This window comes from Centropristis striata, chromosome 15, assembly GCF_030273125.1.
Source record: "Centropristis striata isolate RG_2023a ecotype Rhode Island chromosome 15, C.striata_1.0, whole genome shotgun sequence".
Classification (NCBI taxonomy): domain Eukaryota; kingdom Metazoa; phylum Chordata; class Actinopteri; order Perciformes; family Serranidae; genus Centropristis; species Centropristis striata.
This window is the reverse complement of record NC_081531.1, coordinates 547,039-557,038: the sequence shown is the minus strand read 5'-3', so window position 1 is coordinate 557,038 and position 10,000 is coordinate 547,039. Positions and strand designations below refer to the sequence as shown.

The window sequence follows — 10,000 nt, the reverse complement described above, 5'->3', positions numbered from 1 at the left end:
CCCTAACCACAGGGCCCACCCCAACCCTAACCCTAACCACAGGGCCCACCCCCACCCCAACCCTAACCACAGGGCCCACCCCAACCCTAACCACAGGGCCCACTCCAACCCTAACCCTAACCACAGGGCCCACCCCAACCCTAACCCTAATCACAGGGCCCACCCCAACCCTAACCCTAACCACAGGGCCCACCCCAACCCTAACCCTAACCACAGGACCCACCCCAACCCTAACCACAGGGCCCACCCCAACCCTAACCACAGGGCCAACCCCAACCCTAACCACAGGACCCACCCCAACCCCCACCCTAACCACAGGGCCCACCCCAACCCTAACCCTAACCACAGGGCCCACCCCCATCCTAACCCTAACCACAGGGCCAACCCCAACCCTAACCACAGGACCCACCCCAACCCTAACCACAGGGCCCACCCCAACCCTAACCCTAACCACAGGGCCAACCCCAACCCTAACCACAGGGCCCACTCCAACCCTAACCCTAACCACAGGGCCCACCCCGACCCTAACCCTAACCACAGGGCCCACTCCAACCCTAACCCTAACCACAGGGCCCACTCCAACCCTAACCACAGGGCCCACCCCAACCCTAACCCTAACCACAGGGCCCACCCCAACCCTAACCCTAACCACAGGGCCCACCCCAACCCTAACCACCACAGGACCCACCCCAACCCTAACCACCACAGGACTCACCCTAACCCTGACCACCACAGGACTCACCCTAACCACCACAGGACTCACCCTAACCCTAACCACCACAGGACTCACCCTAACCCTAACCACCACAGGACCCACCCTAACCACCGCAGGACTCACCCTAACCTTAACCACCACAGGACCCACCCTAACCACCACAGGACTCACCCTAACCCTAACCACCACAGGACTCACCCTAACCTTAACCACCACAGGACCCACCCTAACCTTAACCACCACAGGACCCACCCTAACCACCACAGGACTCACCCTAACCACCACAGGACTCACCCCAACCTTAACCACCACAGGACCCACCCTAACCACCGCAGGACTCACCCTAACCACCACAGGACTCACCCTAACCACCACAGGACTCACCCTAACCACCACAGGACCCACCCTAACCTTAACCACCACAGGACCCACCCTAACCACCACAGGACTCACCCTAACCACCACCGGACCCACCCTAACCTTAACCACCACAGGACCCACCCTAACCACCGCAGGACTCACCCTAACCTTAACCACCACAGGACTCACCCTAACCACCACAGGACTCACCCTAACCTTAACCACCACAGGACCCACCCTCACCACCACAGGACTCACCCTAACCACCACAGGACTCACCCCAACCTTAACCACCACAGGACCCACCCTAACCACCGCAGGACTCACCCTAACCACCACAGGACTCACCCTAACCACCACAGGACTCACCCTAACCACCACAGGACCCACCCTAACCTTAACCACCACAGGACCCACCCTAACCACCACAGGACTCACCCTAACCACCACAGGACCCACCCTAACCTTAACCACCACAGGACCCACCCTAACCACCGCAGGACTCACCCTAACCTTAACCACCACAGGACTCACCCTAACAATCAACAACAAGACTAATTTCACATGTTTTTTGTTGTTGCAATTTTACATGTTTTTGGTAATTTTACAACTTTTTTCTGGTATTTTTAATGTCTTTTTAGGTAATTTACATATATTTGTCTTGTAAAAGCTCAGTGAGAAGCTTAAAGGTTACAGACCGACTGTGAGATAAAAGTTGACTTTTTCCTGGATGAATAAAGGAAACAAACGTACACAGCCCTCCTCCTCCTCCTCCTCCTCCTCCTCCTCCTCCTCCCCTCTCGTTAGCCGGTATAAAATCTCCAGAACTCACCCAGTAATTTAACCCATTAGCATCTGAGATATTATGCGGGTGGCAGCTAAATGACGGCGGAGCAGGATAGTGATGCACGATTTACAGCCTCTATTACACATTCAGCCGCATAAATCACACACGGCCTTATGGGTAGGCACGGGCCGGGCCGCGGGAGCAGCCTCACACACACCAGTTAGTTAATCATGTGGAAATAAGAAGCATAACCTACACACACACACACACACACACACACACACTAATAAGGGGGAAACACACACACACCCTGAGTGTTTCCGTGTGTTGATGGCCCAGACAAAGAGCCAGTGTGTGTGTGTGTGTGTGTGTGTGTGTGTGTGTGTGTGTGTGTGTGTGTGTGATAACTAGTAACGGAGCTGTAAACAGGGTGAGTGATGCCGTCTGTCGGCGGCCAATCGAGCGTGTGACATCAGCGGAGAAACACCACGGCAACGACAGCATCGCCACGGCGATCTGTTAGCGCTCTAACTGCCGCCACACACACACACACACACACACACACACACACACACACACACACACACACACACACGGGACGGACACATCATCACTGCGGGGATAAATGTGACTGTCAGCGACTGTCACACACTGCTCCAGAGTGTGTATGCGCATGTGTATGTGTGCGTGCGTGTGTCTGTTTGCATGTGTATGTGTGTGTGTACGTATGTTAGCATGCGTGTGTGTGTGTATGTGCACGTATGTTAGCATGCGTGTGTGTGTGTGTGTGTGTGTATGAGCATTAGTGCGTGCGTGTGTGTGTGTATGTGTGCGTGCGTGTGTGTGTTTGCATGTGTAAGTGTGTGTGCACATATGTTAGCATGCGTGTGTGTGTGTGTGTGTGTGTGTGTGTGTGACTGTGACTATATAAATAAATGTAAATATCACATCTTTTCTGTATTTTTAACACCTTTCCTGGTGATTTCACGTCGTTCTGTAGTCATGTTACAGATGGTACAGGTGATTAAAGCTCTTTGTTGAAACATGATATGAGACTTATATATGACTTGAAATAAGAGAGTATTAATAATGATGAACATGAGTCCGTCTGTCAGCAGCACAACAACAGAAACAACCCTGGCTGGTTGTTATATTCTGCTGGGAGCAACAGGTCACAGGAAGAGATGCACATCTACACAAACTCTGTTTCATTTTAAAGAAGAAGAACAGCAGCAGCGAGCGGCGAGGAGCGGCGGGAGGACGCCCACGCGGCCCGACCCTAGAGTCAAGTGTTTCTATCGCTGCGTCTCGGCTCTGAGAGAGAGCAGCGTTTAACCTGCAGGGTCGGCTCGCTGTGATCAATACACACCCACACACACACACACACACACACACACACACACACTGTAACACACACACACACACTCTCTGGCCTCAGCTGGTCTCTCCTCTCCAGTACTGCGCTAACTGACGGCTAATCGATTAGCGCTCCGTGACCTCTGACCCCGCCAGCTTCCTGTCTGACAGATTACACCTCCGCACTTACACTGTGTGTATGTGTGTGTGTGTGTGTGTGTGTGGGATGTTTTTATGTCCATACACACTGACACACACACACACACACACACACACACACACACTGATGTAACATACATGTTGTGTTGTGCAGCGAGTGTTTGTTGTTGTTTGGGCGTGTGCTGTGTGTTACCGTGGCGACACAGACTGTGTGTGTGTGTGTGTGTGTGTGTGTGTGTGTGTGTGTGTAGGTAGATAACAATGCCCCTCTCTGCAGGACACTGGTGATCTCTTCCTGCACGGGAAACACACCGCCCCAACACACACACACACACACACACACACACACACACACACTGATATTTATACCTGTGTGTGTTACAATGACTTCACCAGCTCGCCCTGCGCACACCGAACAAAGAGAAACAAGAAGAGGGACCCCAACACACACACACACACTGTAACACACACACACACACACACACACACACTGTAACACACACACACACACACACACTGTAACACACACTCACACTGTAGCACACACACCGTGGTGCCTGCAGACTCAGCCGTCCGTTAGATCAGACAAGGTTAGCATTTTTATTCCGACACGGCTATTAATAATGAAATGATGCATGCTGGCACATTTACACCCTGACTCCTCCTCTCCTCCTCCTCCTCCTCCTCCTCCTCCTCCTCCTCCTCCTCTCCCTCCTCCTCCTCCTCTTCTCCTCCTCCTCCTCCTCCTCCTCTCCTCTTCTCCTCCTCTCCTCCTCTCCTCCTCCTCTCCCTCCTCCTCTCCCTCCTCCTCTCCTCCTCCTCCTCCTCCTCTCCTCCTCCTCCTCCTCCTCTCCCTCCTCCTCTCCCTCCTCCTCTCCTCCTCCTCCTCTCCTCTTCTCCTCCTCTCCTCCTCTCCTCCTCCTCCTCCTCCTCTCCTCCTCCTCCTCCTCCTCTCCCTCCTCCTCTCCCTCCTCCTCTCCTCCTCCTCCTCCTTTCCTCCTCCTCCTCTCCTCCTCCTCCTCCTCCTCCTCCTCTCCTCCTCTCCTCCTCCTCCTCTCCTGACTCTTACAGTAGGTAAACACACTCTCTCAAAACACCTCAACCACCAGGTCACTTTGTGGTGAGGGGAAAATTCCCACTGCCCTCAGAGTGTGTGTGTGTGTGTGTGTCTCTGTGTGTGGGTGTGTGTGTGTGTGTGTGTGTGTGTGTGTGTGTGTCTGTGTGTGTGTGCGTGTGTGTGTGTGTCTCTGTGTGTGGGTGTGTGTGTGTGTGTGTGTGTGTGTGTGTGTGTATTCTGCAGGGAGTTTCCAGATCATCTAAATGTGTTTGCCTTTTAATGACAGAGCTTAAGATATTCATACACACACACCACCTATCGTCAATGAGCTGCTCTGTACCTGTATGAGTGTGTGTGTGTGTGTGTGTGTGTGTGTGTGTGTGTGTGTGTGTGTGTGTGTGTGTGTGTGTGTGTGTGTGGACTAATGGCTGCATGATAACAGATCTCTGTGTGGAGGTACCCAGAGGCCTCTGACCACACACACACACACACACACACACAGGGTTAGATACTCAGTGTGTGTGTGTGTGTGTGTGTGTGTGTGTGTGTGTGTGTGTGTGTGTTGATCACTCAGCTGTCAGTCTGAATGTTAATGATTCAGTCAGATCTCTACATAGAAAACTGTTGATAAAGATTTAACATGAAATCATGTTTCCTGCTGCACACACACACACACACACACACACACACACACACACTTTCCTTCTCGACTTTCTACTTTCACATCACATTACCACAACCTCCACACTCCGTCTTGCTGCCTCTGACCCTCCTCTAGTCTCTTCTCTACCATAGCCCCCATAGACTCCTATGAGAAGTAAGAATGAGTCGAAGCGGCACAGTCCTCCTGCAGCAGTCTCTCCCAGCTGCAGTCACAGAGCCAGAAGGAATGTTAACCCCTTAGCGTCCAGTCTGCAAATTGCTAACAGGCTAACAGTTAGCTCTGTAGCAGTACAGTGTGTATGTGCTAACAGGCTAACAGTTAGCTCTGTAGCAGTACAGTGTGTATGTGCTAACAGGCTAACAGTTAGCTCTGTAGCAGTACAGTGTGTATGTGCTAACAGGGTAACAGTTAGCTCTGTAGCAGTACAGCGTGTATGTGCTAACAGGCTAACAGTTAGCTCTGTAGCAGTACAGTGTGTATGTGCTGCTGCTGCAGGAGGTGTTAGCTTAGCGATCTCTGTTTGTTTACAACAAGCACCAGACACTCTGTGCACAGTTAGTGATGCTGTTAATTCACAATCACTATGTTTATGATCAGCAGAGACGCTGTGCATAATTAGCCATGCTGGTTTGTTTATGATCAGCTGCTGAAGTTGTGCACAGTTAGTGACAGTTGAGTCTCCCGCGGTTAATCCGTCGCTTATGTGATCACGGTCCAAACTGTCAGTAGACGATTACGCGGCGGTCGAAAACCAAACGTCACCTCCAGAGTCTCTGAATCCCTCGGGAGCCTTTTTGTAATGGAGACACGCAGAGTGAGCGACTTTAGAGAGGGCGTGGCCTGAGACTTTAGAGAGGGCGTGGCCTGAGACATTAGAGAGGGCGTGGCCTGAGACTTTAGAGAGGGCGTGGCCTGAGACATTAGAGAGGGCGTGGCCTGAGACATTAGAGAGGGCGTGGCCTGAGACTTTAGAGAGGGCGTGGCCTGAGACTTTAGAGAGGGCGTGGCCTGAGACTTTAGAGGGGGGCGTGGCCTGAGACTTTAGAGAGGGCGTGGCCTGAGACTTTAGAGAGGGCGTGGCCTTTTGTGTATTTTTGTAGCCTGGCTTTACCCATACTGCCTTGCATGCTCGATTTTATTTTGAACTGCTCTGGTGTCTATGGCCATTTCTTAGCCCTGTTTTAGGATCCAATCAGAGAGCGGGGAGGGACGGCAAGACGATGACGCGTACTACTCGACAGACGGAAGCTTGTAGTTTTCTTACGGATCCAACATGGCTGCTACAGACGCGAAACTCTCTTTAGCTGTAGATGGCGTTTTAAATAGTTTCGAGCCAAAGTTGATTTTAAAAGAACGTTTGACTTTACACTGCTGTTTCACCACCAAAAAGGATATTTTAGCCTTAATGCTTCCGACAGGATTTGGCCAAAGCCTAATCTACCAGCTAGTCCCGCTAGCGCTCGCTGCTGTAACCACGGTGATCTGGCTACGAGCCGGGGGACAGCGGAGCCCCCAGAGACCCCCCAGCAGCTCGTCTATTGACCATAAAATCAGTGGATGTGTGGCTGAATGACATGAGGGGGAATAAAGCATGAAAATAAATAATCTGTCAGAAAGAGAGAACTGGAGAAGCAAAGCAGCAAACAACCCCCCTCCCCTCCAACATCCAACAAACTAGTTTCCAAAGTAAAATGAGATCTAACAAACTATTTTCCAAAGTAAAATAAGAACCAACAAACTAATTTCCAAAGTAAATTACACACACACAAACACACACACACACACACATACACCAACACTGCCGGTAGACTGAGAGCTGAAACTACGGAGCAGCCAGAGCCAGAACATGCTGCAGAAAAACGTTGCAGGAGCAGAAATCAGCATTTTAATCTCAAAGTAGAGATGGGCTAGTCTGGCTATGTAAACATCCATCTCTGTCTCTCTACTACGTCATCTGGTATAACTGATCTGATTGGCTAAGAGCTACCTACAGACGCTTTGATAGACATTCTAAGCGTCCAATAAACGGCTCTGGAGGATCCTAAACCACACCTCCTCTACGGAGAAATGAACGGCTGGTTCCCAGACTAATCTCATGTGTTATTAGTCTGGTGTTAGCCAGGCTAGCCGTTTTACATATTTTTCTTGTAATGTCACATCTTTTGTGGTATTGTTAACTTATTTTATGATCATTTTATGTCTTTTATTGGGTCATGTCATGTCAATTTTACATCTTTTTTGGTCATTTTACGTCTTTCTTTAGTCATTTTATCCTTTTTGTAATTTCACATCTTTTTTTGGGTAATTTGTCTTTTTTGGGTAATTTTGTGTCTTTTTTGTTTTTTCTCCGTCTCCTGGTGAGTCCTGGTCAGAGTGACCCTCCCTCTCTAACGGACTCTTTGTGCTTCACACTCTGAATCACTACTGTCACTATTATTGTCAAGACAAAAAGAAGCTTCAGCCTCTCACAGTGAACAGATGGAGAGTGAGTGTGTGTGTGTGTGTGTGTGTGTGTGTGTGTGTGTGTGTGTGTGTGTGTGTGAGGCCATCATGTCTGTGTTTGTAGCTTTTAGGGTAACGTGATCCCTGCCTCAGGGTGTGTGTGTGTGTGTGTGTGTGTGTGTGTGTAGCAGGAAGGGAGGATGAGAGAGGTGAAAGAGGAGGAAAGGGGGAGGACAGACAGAGGAGGAGAGGAGGGCACGTTACACATCTGTGGACACACACACATACACACACACACACACACACTGGTGTGTTTTCTGGTATTTTTAACATCTTTTTGGGTCATTTCATGCCACGTCTTGTAATATCATCTTTTTTGTATTTTTAACACCTTTTCTGGTCATTTGACGTCTTTCTGTCGTCATTTTACTTCTGTTTTTGCAATTTTACATATTTTTCTTGTCATTTCATATTTAATTTGTAATTTCAGGAAAGGGGGATGACAGACAGAGGAGAACACATCTGTGGACTCACACACACACACACACTCACACACACACACACACACACACACACACACACAGACTTTCTATCTCCTGTGTCTTCTTTTTCCCCCAAAATGACCAAAAACCATAATAAATAAAAGATAAAAACCATAATAAAGCACCATTACTGCCAATACTGTCAACACAACCTGCAGCTCTGACCCTGAACCAGTGTGTGTGTGTGTGTGTGTGTGTGTGTGTGTGTGTGTGTGTGTGTGTGTGTGTGTGTGTGTGTGTGTGTGTGTGTGTCCATTAAAGCGGGCAGTTAAACTAAATCAGCGAGTAATGTGGATGCAGGTGCAGACTGAGAGACTAAATGAGAGAAATGAATAAAACATACTCCACACACACACGCACACACACACACACACAGGCACACACACACACACACACAGACACACACACAGGCAGAGAAGTGAATGCTGACATGAAGTCGATGGTATGAATAATTCCCAACAGTCCTCATCTCTGAGCAACTAGTGACCTTTAACACAGGAAGTGATAGAGAGAGAGAGCGAGAGCGAACAAGAACGAGAGAGAGAGAGAGTGTAAAAGAGAGACCGAGAGAGAACAAGCGAGAGAGTGAGAGAGCGAGAGATGGAGAGAGAGAGACAGAGAGCGCAAGAGTGAGAGAGCAAGAGAGAGTAATAGAGAGAGAGAGAGAGAGAGAGAGAGAGAGAGAGCAAGAACGAGAGAGCGAGAGAGAGTAATAGAGAGAGAGAGAGAGAGAGAGAGAGAGAGAGCAAGAACGAGAGAGCGAGAGCAAGATAGCAAGAGAGCAGGAGCATGAAAATGAGAGAGCGAGACAGCAAGAGCGAGAGACTCACCTGTCTGCAGGTGAACTTCCTGTCTGACAGGTGGGTTCAGTTTAGGCCCCGCCCCCTCAGGAGATCAGCAGCAGCTGATCCAACAGCAGAAACTAGACCGACTGGATCCATTCTCTACTCACCAGATCATACCAGATCATACCAGATCACACCGGATCATACCAGATCACACCAGATCACACCGGATCATACCAGATCATACCAGATCACACCGGATCATACCAGATCATACCGGATCACACCGGATCATACCAGATCATACCAGATCATACCAGATCATACCAGATCACACCGGATCATACCAGATCATACCAGATCACACCGGATCATACCAGATCATACCAGATCATACCAGATCATACCAGATCATACAAGATCATACCAGATCATACCAGATCACACCAGATCATACCAGATCATACAAGATCATACCAGATCATACAAGATCATACCAGATCATACCAGATCACACCAGATCATACCAGATTATTCCAGATCACACCAGATCATACCAGATCACAGCAGATTATTCCAGATCACACCAGATCATACCAGATTATTCCAAATCACACCAGATCATACCAGATCACACCAGATCACACCAGATCATACCAGATTATTCCAGATCACACCGGATTGTAACAGATCACACCAGATCACGCCAGATCACAAAGATCATACCAGATCACACCAGATCACACCAGGTCATAATAGATCATGCCAGATCACACCAGATCACACCAGATCACACCAGATCATACCAGATCACACTGATCGTACCAGATCACTCTGGATCAAACCGGATCAGAACCACCAGAGGATCCTTAGATCTTTTTTAGAAACGGTGTGAAGGAAAAGAGGCCAAAGACGTAAAAAAGAGATGAAGAGACGAGGACGGGTCAGGAGAGAGAGAATATCTCTCCGTCTATTTTAGATACGTGAGTGTGTGTGTGTGTGAGTGTGTGTGTGTGTGTGTGTGTGTGTGAGTGTGTGTGTGTGTGTGTGTGTGTGAGTGTGTGTGTGTGTGTGAGTGTGAGTGTGTGTGTGTGTGTGTGTGTGTGACAGCTGAGTGAACAGTGACAGACCTG

General features: G+C 49.3%; 1 pseudogene; it reads right to left on the bottom strand.

The window, feature by feature from the left end:
* Positions 1–10,000, bottom strand: part of LOC131987022 (transcription factor COE1-A-like) — a 68,187-nt pseudogene that overhangs the window by 46,638 nt on the left and 11,549 nt on the right.